The 18,849-nt window shown below is 48.4% G+C and overlaps 1 non-coding gene across 1 annotated transcript; it reads right to left on the bottom strand.

Moving 5' to 3' along the window:
* Positions 1 to 238: 238 nt before the first annotated feature.
* On the bottom strand, positions 239 to 404 carry LOC134898947 (U1 spliceosomal RNA). Its single transcript, XR_010172635.1, has one exon. It is a non-coding gene; the product is annotated as a U1 spliceosomal RNA (small nuclear RNA).
* Positions 405 to 18,849: the final 18,445 nt, after the last annotated feature.

Here is an 18,849-nt window from a genome sequence, read left to right as displayed (position 1 = left end):
GGGCACTGTAACAGCTCCAGAGCTGCTCTGTAAGGCAAATAAAAGGGTGTGGGCCCTGCAACACCACCTGTAGTTCGCATTGTGCGTTGGAAGGCACAAAGTAAGCAGACGGGAGAAGTCAGGATAGTGCGCAAGGGCATAGAAGGGAGGGGCTCAAGAAAAGAGAAGTGGAAACAGACAGCAAACTAGGCTGGAGAGAGACCTGAGACAATGAGATCTAAATTATACCAGAGCCAACCAGGGGAAAGCACAAATGCAGCCCCCCCCCCTACCACAAATTATGCAGTCGAGATTCCCACATTTGGGGAAATCACAGAGGTCAGCATACCCAGAATGCAATGAATGAACCTCACCCTGGGAAAACAATCTTCATGACCATGGTATCACCTAAGCAAAATAAGTATGATTTGAGAAAGGGCTGGGGAGGGCCGCTGCTCAGGCACACCTCCGTCAAGTAAAGGAGATTCAACTGAGGCAGCACAAGGGAACTCTCATCTGGGGACAACAACTGCAGGGAGAACACATTTTCAGACGAATGTGTGAGGGCAGAAGGCTGCCTAATACTGAAGCACCCCCCAAACAACAAACCAAATGCAACAACTAGTGCAAGCATTCCTGGGGGAAGGCCTGCAGCAGATGGATTCGCATATGGTGATGTCATCCAAGCAATGGGTATAGTTGGCTGCAACCCTCGTCTGCATATGAAAAGAGAAAATGGTCGCGCAGGGCATGGCGGCCTTTGTGGGGTTGCGCTTGGATGACCCCTAGATCGCTTTATACACCCCCATCAGTGTGGGGCTCATGTTGGCCATGCCCCAGCCCCTGAAGCATTCAAGCTGATTTCTTGCAGCAGCTGGACCCAGTAACAGCTCCAGAGTTGCTCTACAAGACAAGTAAAAGGGTGTGAGCCATGCAGCACCACCTGTAGTTTGCATACACACATATATAGGACAGCATCTCTTATATGCCCCAGGGGCAATAAAATAGTATCCTTATCTAGGGTATCCGTCCATGCCGCTACAGCACTACACATACACACCCAGGCCGACGCAATTGCCGGTCTGAGTAAGGTACCTGAATGTGTATAAATGGACTTCAGGGTAATCTCCTGTTTGCGGTCAGCAGACTCTTTGAGGGTAGCCGTATCCTGGGACGGGAGGGCTAACTTCTTGGATAAGCGTGTTAATGCTTTGTCCACCCAAGGGGAGGATTCCCATCGTAACCTATCCGTTGATGGGAAAGGATACGCCATAAGAATCCTTTTGGAAATCTGCAGGAGATTCCCAAGCTTTTTCACATAACTCGTTCAGCTCGTGTGAGGGGAAAAGGTTACCTCAGGCTTCTTTCCCTTGTACATATGTACCCTCTTGTCAGGGATAGGGGGCTCCTCTGTGATGTGCAAAACATCTTTTATTGCCATAATCATATATCAAATGTATTTTGCCAATTTTGGCTGTAACTTTGCATCATCGTAATCGACACTGGAGTCAGAATCCGTGTCGGTATCTGTGTCAACAATCTGGATAGTGGGCACTTATGAGACCCTGACAGTCCCTGCGACATAGGATCAGGCATGGGTTGAGACCCTGACTGTCCCAAAGCTTCAGCCTTGTCTAATCTTTTGTGCAATGAGTTTACACTAGCATTTAAAACATTCCACATATCCATCCAATCAGGTGTCGGCGGAGACACCACATTCATTTGCTCCCGCTCCTCTCTAATATAGCCTTCTTCCTCAGACATGTCGACACACGCGTACCGACACACCACACACACAGGGAATGCTTTTACTGAAGACATTTCCCCCACAAGGCCCTTTGGCAGAACTGGCCCTAATCAATATGATGCCCTAGGCAAAATTTTGCCTGGTGCCCCCTAGCACCACCGCTGGTTCCGCCTCTGACCTTGCACCTCTTTCCCAGCACCATCAACCCTCACCCATAACAGTACTTATTTTGGTGTTTGTACCCCCTATATTTTAAACAGGAACAGTTCGCACATTTGGCGCACAGTCCAAAAAGGGGTGTGTTTTTGCTGGCAATGGGCATGTCCACACAATAGTACCCCCAATTAAAATTCTGCCACACAGTACTGCAATTTTATTCACATTTGATCACGCGATAGTGTCCATAATTCACATTACATCCCACAGTAGTATCACTTTACCTTATAAACGTTACTTCTCACAGTAGTGCTCCTTATTCACATTACATCACACTGAATTGCTCCTTATTTACATTACACCACACCCTATTGCTCTTTATTCACATTAGACGACACAGTAAATGCCCTTTCTATACACAACGCTACATATTAGAGCACCTTATACACATAATGCCACACATTAGTAATGCATTTATACACATAATTCCACACAGTAATGCCCCTTACACATATGAGACACATCATTAATGTCCTTATAAACATAATGCGTCTTACACATTATGACAACCTTTATTAATGCCCTTTTACACATAATGGCCCTCATTCCGAGTTGTTAGCTCGCAAGCTGCTTTTAGCAGCATTGCACACGCTAAGCCGCCGCCTACTGGGAGTGAATCTTAGCTTATCAAAATTGCGAACGAAAGATTAGCAGAATTGCGAATAGACACTTCTTAGCAGTTTCTGAGTAGCTCCAGACTTACTCGACAACTGTGATCAGTTCAGTCAGTTTCGTTCCTGGTTTGACGTCACAAACACACCCAGCGTTCGCCCAGACACTCCCCCGTTTCTTCAGACACTCCCGCGTTTTACCCAGAAACGGCAGCGTTTTTTCACACACACCCATAAAACGGCCAGTTTCCGCCCAGAAACACCCACTTCCTGTCAATCACACTACGATCAGCAGAACAAAGAAAAAACCTCGTAATGCCGTGAGTAAAATACCTAACTGCATAGCAAATTTACTTTGCGCAGTCGCAGAGCGAACATTGCGCATGCGCAATTAGCGGAAAATCGCTGCGATGCGAAGAAAATTACAGAGCGAACAACTCGGAATGACCACCCTTGCGCATGCGCAATTAGCGGAAAATCGCTGCGATGCGAAGAAAATTACCGAGCGAACAACTCGGAATGACCACCAATGTCCCTTACACATATGCCGCACATTATTAATGCCCTTATACACATAATGACACACATAGTGCCCCTTACACATATGTTGCACATTATTAATGCATTTTTACATGACACACATAATGCTCCTTACTCATATTCCGAACACTACTGCACAATCAACCCACTCACATGCACACAGCACTCACACTGCCACTAACACTGTGACCTCTGCCTCTGCTTGGATACAGATGTGTCCTCATAAATCTTGCCTCAATGCTAACGTTGGGGCACCTTTTTTTTATTAAAATGCATCTTATTTGCATTGCTATGTTGTTAGGATGCACACGCAGCTTCTGCCGATTAAAATGATATGCAGCACGCCTATATACTGTGTGAGACTGTGGCTGTATCTGCATATGAAATGCTACACACAGAATATAGGCATGCCGCATATCATTTTAATCAGCAGAAGTTGCTGATGCCCCTAGGCATATCAAATGCCCTAGGCAATTGTCTAGTTTGCCTATGCCTATGGCCGGCTCTGCCCTTTGGAGAGACAGAGAGAGAGTATGCCAGCACATACCCCAGCTCTATATAACCCAGGAATAGCACAGTAACTTAATGTTTGCACAGTAGCGCTGCTGTATGTAATTTGCGCCAAATTATGTGCCCCCCCCCTCTCTTTTCAACCCTCTTGTCTACCGTGGTATAAGCAGGGGAGAGTCCGGGGAGCTTCCTCTCAGCGGTGCTGTGGAGAAAAAATGGCGCTGGTGAGTGCTGAGGGAGAAGCCCCGCCCCCTCGGCGGCGGGCTTCTGTCCCGCTTAAACTGTACAATTGGCGGGGGCTCATACATATATACAGTGCCCAGCTGTATATATATGTTATATTTCTGCCAAAAAGAGGTTTATATTGCAGCCCAGGGCGCCCCCCCTGCGCCCTGCACCCTTACAGTGACCGGAGTATGTGAGGTGTATGGGAGCAATGGCGCACAGCTGCAGTGCTGTGCGTTACCTCAATGAAGATCATGAAGTCCTCTGCCGCCTCTGAAGTCTTCTTTTCTTCTCATACTCACCCGGCTTCTATCTTCCGGCTCTGCGAGGGGGACGGCGGCGCGGCTCTGGGACGGACGGCGAGGGTGAGATCCTGCGTACCAATCCCTTTGGAGCGAATCCCTTTGGAGCTAATGGTGTCCAGTAGCTTAAGAAGCAGGACCTTGCAACTTGGAGAGTAGGGCTGCTTCTCTCCCCTCGATGCAGGGAGTCTGTTGCCAGCAGTGCTCCCTGAAAATTAAAAACCTAACAAAATACTTTCTGTCAGAAAGCTCAGGAGAGCTCCTGAAAAGCACCCAGTCTCCACTGGGCACAGTATCAAACTGAGGTATGGAGGAGGGGCATAGAGGGAGGAGCCAGTGCACACCCAGAACTAAAGTCTTTCTTAAAGTGCCCATGTCTCCTGCGGAGCCGTCTATCCCCATGGTCCTTACGGAGTCCCCAGCATCCTCTAGGACGTTAGAGAAAATAGGATTTTAATACCTACCGGTAAATCCTTTTCTCTTAGTCCGTAGAGGATGCTGGGCACCCGTCCCAGTGCGTACTGTGTCTGCAGTTATTAAATGGCCCTTAACTCCAGAACATTTATGTGGAGACAACTTTCCCGACTTGACCATCTTCCTTGGACATTTTCCCCCTGTGTGACTGCTCCCCAGCCTCGGAGGGTTGCATCCATGGTCCCTAGGATCCAGTCCTGGATCCCGAACCTTCGCCCCTCTAGGAGGTGAGAACTGTGCAGCCACCAATGGAGTGAGATTCTGGTCTTGGAAGACAGGATTATCCTCCGGTGCGTGTGTAGGTGGTATCCGGACCACTTGTCCAACAGGTCCCACTGGAACACTCTGGCATGGAACCAGCCAAACTGAATGGGCTCGTAGGCCGCAACCATCTTACCCAGCAACCAAATGCATTGATGGATTAACACTCTTGCTGGTTTCAGAATTTGTTTGACCAGACTCTGGATCTCCAGAGCCTTTCCACTGGAAGAAAACCTCTTCTGTGTCCAGTATCACTCCCAAAAACAACAACCGCGTCATTGGGACCAACTGCGATTTTGGCAAGTTTAGGAGCCAACTATGTTGTTGAAGAACTGTCAGGGAGAGTGCAATGTTTTGCACTAACTGGTCCCTGGATTTCGCCTTTATCAAAAGATCATCCAAGTACGGGATAATTGTTACTCCTTGCTTGCGATCACCCTGGTGAAAATCCTCAGAGCCGTGGACAGACCAAACGGCAATGTCTGAAATTGGTAATGACAATACTGAATTGCAAACCTCAGGTAGCTTGATGCAGAGGCTAAATGGGAACATGTAAGTAGGCATCCTTTATGTCTACCAAAACCATGAAATCTCCTTCCTCCGGACTGGAGATCACTGCACTGAGAGATTCCATCTTGAAATTTAATTTCCTTAGGTAGAAATTGAGGGATTTCAGATTTCAGATTGGTCTGACCGAGCTGTCCGGCTTAGGGACCTCGAAGAGGCTTGAATAAAAACCTTCTCCCTGCCGACTAAAGCCGATTTGAACAATCGGTGAGGGGGAACGTCTTGAAACCCCAGTTTGTACCCTTGGGACACTATTTGTAAAACACACGAGTCCATGTCCGAATGAATCCAGAACTGACTGAAGAGTTTTAGACGTGCCCCCACTGGTGCGGGCTCCTGCAAGAGAGCCCCAGCGTCATGCGGTGGATTTGGCAGAAGCAGAGGATGATCTCTGCTCCTGCGATCTTGAAGAGGATGCAGACCTCTTCCCTCTTCTCCTTCCTCTACCTGCAAAGAAAGGGGAATCTTAACTTCTTGCATATCTATTGGGCCGAAATGACTGCATCAGATAATGATGCGTCTTCATCCGTTGGGAGGGAACATAGGGCAAGAAGGTTGACTTACCTGCGGGAGCTGCCGAGATCAAATTAACTAGGCAGTCACCAAACAACGCTTCACCTTCATAGGGAAGAGACTCCCTTTCTTCTTGGAGTCAGCATCAGCATTCTCTTGGTGAATCCACAATGCCCTCCTATCCGAGACTGCCATGAAATTGGCCCGTGAACTCAAGAGTCCTATATCCCTTGCAGTCTCACGTAAGTATGCTGCAGTGTCCTTGATATGATACAACGTAAGGAGTATCCCATCTCTCCAAGGTATCTATATCGGATGACAAGGTATTCGACCAATTCTTGAATACTACTACTCACCCATGCACATGTAATGGCAGGTCTAAGTAATGTACCCTTGGTTACATAACTAGTAATAATGTAGCTTCCTGCATACGATCCGCTGGATTTGTGACAGGGCCCCGTGCAGAACAGGGGGTGACTCCCACTTTATTCTGTCCGCGGCGGGAAATGAATAAACAACCAGAATCCTTTTGGGGATTTGAAACCATCTTGTCGAGCTGGCCCAGACTTTCTCAAACAGAGATGGAGGAACGTTACATCAGCTTTCATTATATATCTATATATACATACATATAGACCCCTTTGTCAGGAACAGCAGGGCCTTCAGTGATTTTAATATGTCCTTAATATCCACAATCATGTACTGAATGCTCCTTGCCAATATTGGATCTAATCAGGAAACATTATGGTCGACATAGGAATCAGTATCCGTGTCAGTATCAGTGTGTAGTAACTGGGCAAAATAACATTTTTGCGACCCCGCGGGGCCTGAGGGAAAAGAAACATAGCCATGAACATCACATCTATTCTCTACGTCTGTGTCTGGGACACAGATTTATCCAACCTTACTCTGATATTACTGAAACTTTTATCCAGTCAGTTATTGGTGGTGCCAACAGGGCCACCATCATATGTCTGCATTCCTAATATAGTTTCCTCTTGGAAAAAACATTCAGCCACCGACATGTTGACACACATGTACCAAGTACCCACAGACACATCGGCTTATGGGGGACAGACCGTCAGTAAATCTGTCAGAGGGACACAGAGGATTTTTCAGCTCACAATCCAGCGCCAAAAGTACACAGTCTGGGAAATAATAAACTCTATAGTGATAGACTTGTAATGCTCTAAAGATGTTCTGGTGAGGTGAGGAAGAAGCCCCGCTACTGTAATGGCGCGTATCTGTCCCGCTCAGAAATAATTAATTACGCTAGCGGGGTAAGGACAGTGCCCAGGCACTAATGTCCACTTTTTCCAGCCTTTTGTGAGGAATTTATGCTGCCCAGGGTGCCCCCCCCCCCCCCCGTGCCCTGCACCCTGCAGTGCCTGCGTTTGTGTGGGAGCATGGCGCGCAGCGTTCCGCTCGCTGCTCGGTACCTCAGAATGCCATCACTGGAGAAGAAGTCTTCTGTTCTTCTGCTACTCACCTGTTTTCTGGCTCTGTAAGGGGGTGACGGCAGGCTGCGGGAGTGTGCATCTAGGCGTACCCAGCGATCAGCACCCTCAGGAGCTAATGGTGTCCTGTCAGCCTGAAGCAGAGCCATTGAACTCACTAGAAGTTGGTCATACTTCTCTCCCCTAAGTCCCACGAAGCAGGGAGACTGTTGCCAGCAGCCTCCCTGAAAATAAAAAAAACTAACAAGTCTTTTCAGAGAAACTCAGTAGAGCTCCCCTGTAGTGCATCCAGTATCACTGTGCACAATACTAAAACTGGAGTCTGGAGGAGGGGCATAGAGGGAGGAGACAGTTCACACCCTTTGAAAGTCTTAAAGTGCCCATGTCTCCTGCGGATCCCGTCTATACCCCATGGTTCTTAATGTGACCCCAGCATCATCTAGGACGTATGAGAAAACAAATAACGCACACATGAGGAGGAGAGAACTAAGGAAGCTATAAGGAGAAGAGGGGAGGGAGGGGGGGTTGAAAGGTAAGGTAGTAAAGGCATATTGGATAAACTACAACCTTATACATATTCATTAATGTACCAGTAGTTAGAAGTAGAAGAGCTCTAACAGAAACCACAAAGCTTATCTAAAGCCACACCACACTGGATATGCCCAATCTCATTTGATTTTTGAAGCAAAGCAGTATTGGACTTTGTTAATACATGGATGGGAGACTGCTTGGTAGTATCAGATTCTTTAGGTGTTTTTAAACTACCAACACCATTTTCTTGGTAGATTTAATTTTTACATGTATTCTTTTATGTACCAGAAGTTAGAAGTAGAAGAGCTGTAATAAAAACCACCAGCTCATCTACAGCCACAGCACACTGGATTTGCCCAATCTCTCCTGATCATGGAAGCTGAGCAGTGTTGGTCCTGGTTTTAGTACTTGGATGGGAGACCACCAGGAAATACCAGGAGCTGTGTGTATTTTTACAATACTAACACCGTTCTCTTGATGCATTCCATTTTGAAACATTGGGGCAGATCTATTAAGCCTGGTGAACTGATAAAGTGCAAGGTGATAAAGTACCAGCCAGTCAGCTCCTAACTGTCATTTTTCAAACCCAGCCTGTGACATGGCAATTAGGAGCTGATTGGCTGGTACTTTATCACCATGCAAATTATCATTTCACCAGGTTTAATAAATCGTCCGCTTACTCATTTATGTACGAGTAGTTAGAAGTAGAAGAACTCTAACAGAAACCACTAAGCTCATCTACAGCCACACCACACTGTATATGCCCAATATCACCTGATTTTAGGCCTGGTTTGTTCTTGGATGTGAGACCACCTGGGAATACCAGGTGCTGTAGGTAGTTTTATACTACCAACACCGTTCTCTTGATGCATTCTATTTTGAAACTTATTAATTGATGTACCAGTAGTTAGAAGTAGAAGTTAGAAACAGCAAAAATCATCTACAGCCGCATCACACTGGATATGTCCAATCTCATCTGATGTTGGAAGCTAAGCAGTGTTGTGCCTGGTTAGTTTTTCGATTTCAGGTCCTGCCTTCTGGTTTGGCCACGGCACCTCGGAAATTCACCAAGGTCATGGCCGTGATGACGACCCTTCACCATCGGTGGACCAGGGAGGAATCTCTCCTCCCGATAAACATTCTGGAATTGCAGGCAGTGTTCAATTCATTGACACTGGCCCTGCCTCTAGTACAGAACAGGCCTGTTCAAGTACAATCGGACAACGCCACCACGGTAGTGTACACAAATCATCAAGGCGGCACTCGAAATTGCATAGCAAAGCTGGAAGTATCAAAAATCCTCAGTTGGGTAGAACGTCATCTGCCAGCAATATCGGCAGTGTTCATTCCCGGAGTCCTCAACTGGGAAGCGGATTTCCTCAGTCGTCAGGACGTTCACGCTGGAGAGTGGAGAGGCCGCAGCAGAAATGTCTGCACTGGTGTCAGTAGGTGACTGAGGCAGGGATGACTGGGAGATAGTGGGTGACTGAAGCATGTATGAGTGGGAGATAGTGGGTGACTGAGGCCGGGGTGACTGGGAGATAGTCAGTGACTAAGGCAGGGGTGATAGGGATATAGTGGATGACTGTGGCAGGGGTGACAGGGACAGTAGGAGACTGAGGCAGGGGTGACAGGGATAGTGGGTGACTGAGGCAGGGGTGATATGGAGATAGTGGTTGACTGAGGCAGGGGTGACAGATAGTGGGTGACTAAAGCAGGGGTGACTGGTATAGTGGGTGACTGAGGCAGGGGTCGCAGGTATAGTGGTTAACTGAGGCAGCGGTGACTGGGAGATAGTGGGTAACTGGGGCAGGGGTGACAGGGAAAGTGTGTGACTCAGGCAGGGGTGATAGGGAGATAGTGGGCAGCAGATCACTGCCTTGCTGACAGCAGCACATCCCTGCTTCACTGACAGCAGCACATCCCTGCCTCATTGACAGCAGCACATACCTGCCTCACTTATAGCAGCACATCCCTGCCTTACTGACAGCAGCAGATCACTGCCTCACTGACAGCAGCAGATCACTGCTTCACTGACAGCAGCACATCCCTGCCTCACTGGCAGCAGCAGATCCCTGCCTCACTGGCAGCAGCAGATCCCTGCCTCACTGGCAGCAGCAGATCCCTGCCTCACTGGCAGCAGCAGATCCCTGCCTTACTGACAGCTGTATATAGGGTCTAATTCAGACCTGATCTCTGCTGTGCATATTCACACAACAGGAGATCAGGTCTGAAGTGTGTGTGTGTGCTGGTGCCGCAGTGCACCGGCACATGCCAGAGATGCGATCAGCATCTCTGCCCAGTGAGCGCCTCTGCCAACACATACTTATCTTGCATATGAGATCTCTTGATCATAAAGATAGTTCTCACAGGGTGAGGTTCATCCATTACATTTTAAAGTAGGAAGGTACAAATTACATATTCAAATTACATATATGTGCTGGATTCAAATGTTTTCCCCCCTTCCTTTCTCAATTGTGCCCATCAGCAGCTATTCTAATGTTGCTGCCAATGGGTGTGACACATTCATTTCTTCTGTGGGGTACACTGGACTCCACAAGGATTCACATTGGGGTGTAGAGTAGGATCTTGATCTGAGGCACCAACAGGCTCAAAGCTTTTGACTGTTCCCAAGATGCTCAGCGCCCCCTGCTCTATAACCTCGCTTCCATGAACAGGGAGCTCAGTTTGTAGTTGGTGCCTTCAGTAGCAGGCCACTTAACAGGGGGCTGCCTCAGGCAGCCTATTCTTAGCTATTAATTTTGACAAGAAAAGAAGAACTTTTTTTTATAAGAATCTACAAGGGCTGCAGCAGGCTAGGTCTAATAGACATCTTTACTGCAGCTCCATCACTCCCAGCGGCGCAGTATACTCCCGTGCCCTGTTTGCTGGGTCACTGCAGCGGAGGCTCCGGTTTCTTCCTAAGGTCAGTCACACACACACCGCCCTCCGGGATCACGAGGCCGCTGATGAAAGGGAGGTAAGGGGCTTCTGTGCCCACACTATACCGAGATCCAGCGTGGCTGTAGGGGGCGGGCCGTGTGCGCACTGGCGTGGACACTGATTACTGGGCAGCCGCTCCACTAGCCACCAGGGACAGTTAAGGAGCACAGCTCTGGGGGTTTTTCTCCTATATTAACCCCATTTTGTACTACCTGCAGTGCATTGTGATAGGTAATAGAGCCTGATTCAGGTTGGATTGTAATCGCAATAAGCAATCCAACTGCAAAAATTGCTAAGAGCATACGCATGCGCCTGCATTTTCTGTGGCACCCCGCAGATAATGCGATCACCTCTGACTGTCAATCGGTGCGGGGGGGGGGGGGGTCAGCAACAATCCATTTCAAAGTCGGAGATGGAGCGGTGCAGGGCTACAAAATGGGGTCGGCAACGGAGAAACATGAGGCATGGTCAGAGCGGCTGCATGACATCACATGCAGCCGCTGCGATCACAAAAATGGTGGCGGCTTCCTGCGCACACGTACAGTCTGCACCAACAGGAGGCTAACCCATTTTTTATGATCACGCTGAACTGCACTGAGACTGCAATTTCAGCGTGGTCAAGAAGGGAGGCGGCATGCTGGGTGGCCATGCCCTGTGATGGGTGGCCCCAGCATGCGAACCAAAGGATTGCAAATTCTGTTACTTAGCAGAATTTGCAATCCTTACTGAATTAGGCCCATTGATTACAAAATTGTAAACAATATTTGAAGTTTTTCTTCAGGGACTAACACAAAAGATGCTTGGGGCTACTAACACATGGGTAAGCCACGTAAAGCTTCCCATGGGTCAGTGGCATCACAACAGGGTTGCGGCACACACCCGAGTGTCACCCGCCAAGGGGGGTGACACCAAAGTGCCGGCTCTTCTTCAGTGACAGAATATGGGTGTTTCACTGTGACATTACGTGCAACACCCAGTTTCTGTCACTGTGCAGGAGCCAGCACCACTCACACACTAGTCCCCGGGTGCAGCCCCCAACCCCCGGGATACCCGGAGCAACAAAATGGTGATTCAGGCCACGCCCCTACCTATGAGACCATGCCTCCTTTTTACCATTGCGCTGCTTATCTGCGCGCACTGCATTACAATCTCCTTCGCCACCTCTCTGGGTGTCACCAGTGATAGTGACACCTCTGCCATGCTTGTAGCAGCTGGTCCTAAGATCTACGCCTCCAGCCCTGAGTGTTTGCCCATGTGACTTGTTGATCATCATAGCGAAGCAGATGCTTACAGAAAACTGCAGGGGCTTAGATTGAAAAGAAAAACATTGATGAACCCATCATTTCAGCGACAGGGTCTGCCACACGACTGACTGAAATGACTGGTTGGTTTGTGCCCCCACCAAAAAAGAATCAATCAATCAATCTCTCCTTGCACAAACTGGCTCTACAGAGGCAAGATGTCCACCTCATCATCCTCCGATTCCTCACCCCTTTCACTGTGTACATCCCCCTCCTCACAGATTATTAATTCGTCCCCACTGGAATCCACCATCTCAGATCCCTGTGTACTTTCTGGAGGCAATTGCTGGTGAATGTCTCCACGGAGGAATTGATTATAATTCATTTTGATGATCATCATCTTCTCCACATTTTCTGGAAGTAACCTCGTACGCCGATTGCTGACAAGGTGAGCGGCTGCACTAAACACTCTTTTGGAGTACACACTGGAGGGAGGGCAACTTAGGTAGAATAAAGCCAGTCTGTGCAAGGGCCTCCAAATTGCCACTTTTTCCTGCCAGTATACATACTGACGTGCCTACCTGGATGCAGTCGCTCATATAATTCTCCACCATTCTTTCAAAGGTGACAGAATCATATGCAGTGACAGTAGACGACATGTCAGTAATCGTTGCCAGGTCCTTCAGTCCGGACCAGATGTCAGCACTCACTCCAGACTGCCCTGCATCACCGCCAGCGGGTGGGCTCGGAATTCTTAGCCTTTTCCTCGCACCCCCAGTTGCGGGAGAATGTGAAGGAGGAGCTGTTGACGGGTCACGTTCCGCTTGACTTTACAATTTTCTCACCAGCAGGTCTTTGAACCTCTGCAGACTTGTGTCTGCCGGAAAGAGATACAATGTAGGTTTTAAATCTAGGATCGAGCACGGTGGCCAAAATGTAGTGCTCTGATTTCAACAGATTGAATCCTGGTTAAGCGAATTAAGGGCTCCATCCACAAGTCCCACATGCCTAGTGGAATCGCTCTGTTTTAGCTCCTCCTTCAATGTCTCCAGCTTCTTCTGCAAAAGCCTGATGAGGGGAATGAACTGACTCAGGCTGGCAGTGTCTGAACTGACTTCACGTGTGGCAAGTTCAAAGGGTTGCAGAACCTTGCACAACGTTGAAATCATTCTCCACTGTGCTTGAGTCAGGTGCATTCCCCCTCCTTTGCCTATTTCGTGGGCAGATGTATAGGCTTGAATGGCCTTTTGCTGCTCCTCCATCCTCTGAAGCATATAGAGGGTTGAATTCCACCTCGTTACCACCTCTTGCTTCAGATGATGGCAGGACAGGTTCAGGAATGTTTGGTGGATCTCCAGTCTTCGACATGCGGTGGCTGAAGGCAGAAAGTGGCCCGCAATTCTTCGGGCCACCGACAGCATCTCTTGCACGCCCCTGTCGTTTTTTAAATAATTCTGCACCACCAAATTAAATGTATGTGCAAAACATGGGACGTGCTGGAATTTGCCCAGATGTAATGCACGCACAATATTGGTGGCGTTGTCCGATGTCACAAATCCCCAGGAGAGTCCAATTGGGGTAAGCCATTCTGCGATGATGTTCCTCAGTTTCCGTAAGAGGTTGTCAGCTGTGTGCCTCTTATGGAAAGCGGTGATACAAAGCGTAGCCTGCCTAGGAACGAGTTGGCAATTGCGAGATGCTGCTACTGGTGCCGCCGCTGCTGTTCTTGCTGCGGGGGGCAATACATCTACCCAGTGGGCTGTCACAGTCATATAGTCCTGAGTCTGCCCTGCTCCACTTAACCACAGACAAGTGGACATTGGGTACAACTGCATTTTTTAGGACACTGGTGACTCTTTTTCTGAGGTCTGTGTACATTTTCGGTATCGCCTGCCTAGAGAAATGGAACCTAGAGGGTATTTGGTACCGGGGACACAGTACCTCAATCAAGTCTCTAGTTGCCTGTAAATTAACGATGGATACCGGAACCACGTTTCTCACCACCCAGGCTGACAAGACCTGAGTTATCCGCTTTGCAGCAGGATGACTGCTGTGATATTTCATCTTCCTCGCAAAGGACTGTTGGACAGTCAATTGCTTACTGGAAGTAGTACAAGTGGTCTTCCGACTTCCCCTCTGGGATGACGATCGACTCCCAGCAGCAACAACAGCAGCGCCAGCAGCAGTAGGCGTTACACTCAAGGATGCATCGGAGGAATCCCAGGCAGGAGAGGACTCGTCAGACTTGCCAGTGACATGGCCTGCAGGACTATTGGCTCTCCTGTCTAAGGAGGAAATTGACACTGAGGGAGTTGGTGGTGTGGTTTGCAGGAGCTTGGTTACAAGAGGAAGGGATTTAGTTGTCAGTGGACTGCTTCCGCTGTCATCCAAAGTTTTTGAACTTGTCACTGACTTATGATGAATGCGCTGCAGGTGTCGTATAAGGGAGGATGTTCCGAGGTGGTTAACGTCCTTATCCCTACTTATTACAGCTTGACAAAGGCAACACACGGCTTGACACCTGTTGTCCGCATTTGTGTACAGGATGCATACCTTCATGTCCCCATTTATCCACCTCATCAGGCGTACCTCAGATTTGCGGTACAGGACTGTCATTGCCAATTTCAGACGTTGCTGTTTGGTCTCTCCATGGCCCTGAGAATTTTCACCAAGGTAATGGCAGAAATGATGGTGCTCCTGTGCAAGCAAGGTGTCACAATTATCCCGTACTTGGGCGATCTCATAAAAGCGAGATCAAGAGAGCAGTTGCTGAACAGCGTATCACTTTCACTGAAAGTGTTACAGCAACACGACTGGATTCTCAATATCCCGAAGTCGCAGTTGATTCCTACTACTCGTCTGTCTTTCTTGGGCATGATTCTGGACACGGACCAGAAGAGGGTTTATCTCCTGATAGAAAAGGCCCAGGAACTCATGACTCTTGTCAGGAACCTATTGAAACCAAAACTTGTGTCAGTGCATCACTGCACTCGAGTCCTGGGAAAGATGGTGGCATCATACGAGGCCATTCCATTCGGCAGGTTCCATGCGAGGACTTTCCAATGGGACCTACTGGACAAGTGGTCCGGGTCACATTTACAGATGCATTGGTTGATCACCCTGTCCCCCAGGGTCAGGGTATCACTCCTGTGGTGGCTGCAGAGTGCTCACCTTCTCGAGGGACGCAGATTCAGCATTCAGGGCTGGATCCTGGTGACCACAGACGCAAGCCTCCAAGGTTGGGGAGCAGTCACACAGGGAAGAAATTTCCAAGGTCTTTGGTCAAGTCAAGAGACTTGTCTTCACATCAACATATACAATGCCCTACGTCAAGCGGAGACCTTACTTTGCGACCAATCGGTTCTGATCCAGTCAGACAACGTCACCGCAGTGGCTCATGTAAACCGCCAAGGCGGCACAAGGAGCAGAGTGGCGATGGCACAAGCCACCAGAATTCTTCGCTGGGTGGAGAATCACGCAAGCGCACTGTCAGCAGTGTTCATTCCGGGAGTGGACAACTAGGAAGCAGACTTCCTCAGCAGACACGACCTACATCCGGGAGAGTGGGGACTTCATCAGGAAGTCTTTGCACAGATTACAAGTCGGTGGGAACTGCCACAGATAGACATGATGCCGTCCCGGCTCAACAAAAAGCTACAGAGGTATTGCGCAAGGTCAAGAGACCCTCAGGCAGTAGCTGTAGACGCCGTAGTGACACCGTGGGTGTTCCGGTCGGTCTATGTATTTCCTCCTCTTCCTCTCATACCAAAGGTGTTGAGGATAATAAGACAAAGAAAAGTGAGAACAATCCTCATTGTCCACGGAGGACCTGGTATCCGGATCTGCAGGAAATGCTCACAGAAGATCTGTGGCCTCTCCCTCTAAGACAGGACCTATTGCATCAGGGGCCCTGTCTGTTCCAAGACTTACCGCGGCTGCGTTTGACGGCATGGCGGTTGAATGCCGGATCCTAGCATTCCGGTTGAGGTCATCCCTACGCTGATAAAGGCTAGGAAGGATGTAACGTTAAAACATTACACCGTATATGGCGAAATTATGTTTCTTGGTGTGAGGCCAGGAATGCTCCTACGGAAGAATTCCATCTGGGCCGTTTCCTTCACTTCCTACAAACTGGAGTGAATTTGGGCCTACAATTAGGCTCTATTAAGGTCCAGATTTCGGCCTTATCCATTTTCTTTCAAAAAGAATTGGCTTCTCCTCCAGAAGTTCAGACTTTTGTAAAAGGAGTGCTGCATATTCAGCCTCCTTTTGTGCCTCCGGTGGCACCTTGGGACCTTAACGTGGTGTTAAGTTTTCTAAAATCACACTGGTTTGAACCACTTAAAACAGTGGAGTTAAATTATCTCACGTGGAAGGTGGTCATGTTATTAACCTTGGCTTCGGCTAGGCAAGTGTCGGAATTAGCGGCTTTGTCACATAAAAGCCCATATTTGGTATTCCATGTGGATAGAGCGGAATTGCGGACCCGTCCTCAATTCCTACCAAAAGTGGTTTAATCTTTTCATATGAACCAACCTATTGTGGTGCCTGTGGCTACGCGTGACTTGGAGGATTCCGAGTTACTTGATGTGGTCAGGGCTTTGAAAATTTACGTGGCCAGGATGGCTAGAGTCAGGAAAACTGAAGCGCTGTTTGTCCTGTATGCAACCAACAAGATTGGTGCCCCTGCTTCAAAGCAGGCTATTGCTCGCCGGATTTGTAACACGATTCAGCAAGCGCATTCTATGGCTGGATTGCAGTTACTGAAATCGGTCAAGGCCCATTCCACGAGGAAAGTGGGCTCTTCTTGGGCGGCTGCCCGAGGGGTCTCGGCACTACAGCTGTGTCAAGCTGCTACTTGGTCGGGTTCAAACACCTTTGCAAAATACTATAAGTTTGATACCCTGGCTGAGGAGGAACTCATGTTTGCTCAATCGGTGCTGCAGAGTCATCCGCACTCTCCCGCCCGTTTTGGAGCATTGGTATAATCCCCATGGTCCTTACGGAGTCCCCAGCATCCTCTAGGACGTTAGAGAAAATAAGATTTTAAACCTACCGGTAAATCTTTTTCTCGTAGTCCGTAGAGGATGCTGGGCGCCCGTCCCAAGTGCGGACTACTTCTGCAATACTTGTATATAGTTATTGCTTCAATAAGGGCTATGTTATAGTTGCATCGGTCCTGCACTGATGCTATGTTGTTTTTTCATACTGATAACTGGGTAGTTTATCACAAGTTATACGGTGTGATTGGTGTGGCTGGTATGAATCTTGCCCTGGATTAACAAAATCCTTTCCTCATACTGTCCGTCTCCTCTGGGCACAGTTTCTCTAACTGTGGCATAGAGGGAGGAGCCAGTGCACACCCAGAACTAAAGTCTTCCTTAAAGTGCCCATGTCTCCTGTGGAGCCCGTCTATCCCCATGGTCCTTACGGAGTCCCCAGCATCCTCTACGGACTACGAGAAAAAGATTTACCGGTAGGTTTAAAATCTTATTTTCTACTGTATTCTTTTCTATCCTAGTTTATTACGACCAACTCTCATCCAAGGAGTTTGATATTCTACTACCTGCATGCAATTTAAATTGCTTAAATTGTTTATATGGTTGATTTGTCCTTCACAATCCATAATCTGCAACTTGGATGGTTTTGTGTCATTGAAAATCTTATAATAAAAATGTATATATATATATTAAAAAAAAAAAAGTTATAAGACATATGCATTCAATATTTGAAGAAACAAAATAAAATAAAGCTATCTATTGGGTTTCACTAACAAGCACATTGGAAGACTTGACTACTGTTAAAAGACATGCATTACATGGTATAGAGCCACAAACCACAATGTAGTAAAATAAAAACAAACTTACATGTGTATCAAACCTATGTGAGGCTTACATTGATAGTGCAAGATCAACACTCTATCAACTGTGCAAACTAGACTGCACATAAATGCCATAACATTTATCTGAGATTTTAGTAAATAAGGCCCGTTGCTGTCCGGGTCACGCAGCCGTCACGGCCCGCCCCCATACGGTCCGGCCATGTCTGCGTTGTCCGGACTGTGCCCCCAAAATGGCGGCACAACGCCGCTGGCCCGACTCCTCCTGCCCAGTGACCGCCTATGCCTGTCAATCAGGCAGAGGCGCTCACTGGGCAGAGATGCTGATCGCATCTCTGGCATGTGCCGGTGCACTGCGGCACCAGCACACACGCACTTCAGACCTGATCTCCTGTTGTGTGAATATGCACAGCAGGGATCAGGTCTGAATTAGGCCCTATATACAGCTGTCAGTAAGGCAGGGATGTGCTGCTGCCAGTGAGGCAGGGATGTGCTGCTGGTAGTGAAGCAGTGATGTGCTGCTGTCAGCGAAGCAGTGCTGTGCTGCTGTCAGCGAGGCAGAAATGTGCTGCTGTCATCGAGGCAGGGATGTGCTGCTGTCAGCGAGGCAGGGATGTGCTGCTGTCAGCGAGGCAGGGATGTGCTGCTGTCAGCGAGGCAGGGATGTGCTGCTGTCAGCGAGGCAGGGATGTGCTGCTGTCAGCGAGGCAGGGATGTGCTGCTGTCATTGAAGCAGGAATGTGCTGCTGCAGTGAGGCAGATATATGCTGCCCACTATCTCCCTGTCACCCCTGCCTGAGTCACACACTTTCCCTGTCACCCCTGCCTCAGTTACCCACTATCTCCCAGTCACCGCTGCCTCAGTCAACCACAATACCTGCGATCCCTGCCTC

The sequence above is a fragment of the Pseudophryne corroboree genome, chromosome 3, assembly GCF_028390025.1.
Source record: "Pseudophryne corroboree isolate aPseCor3 chromosome 3, aPseCor3.hap2, whole genome shotgun sequence".
NCBI classification, from domain to species: domain Eukaryota; kingdom Metazoa; phylum Chordata; class Amphibia; order Anura; family Myobatrachidae; genus Pseudophryne; species Pseudophryne corroboree.
The sequence above is the reverse complement of the archived record's forward strand: the minus strand, read 5'-3'. Positions and strand labels throughout refer to the sequence as shown.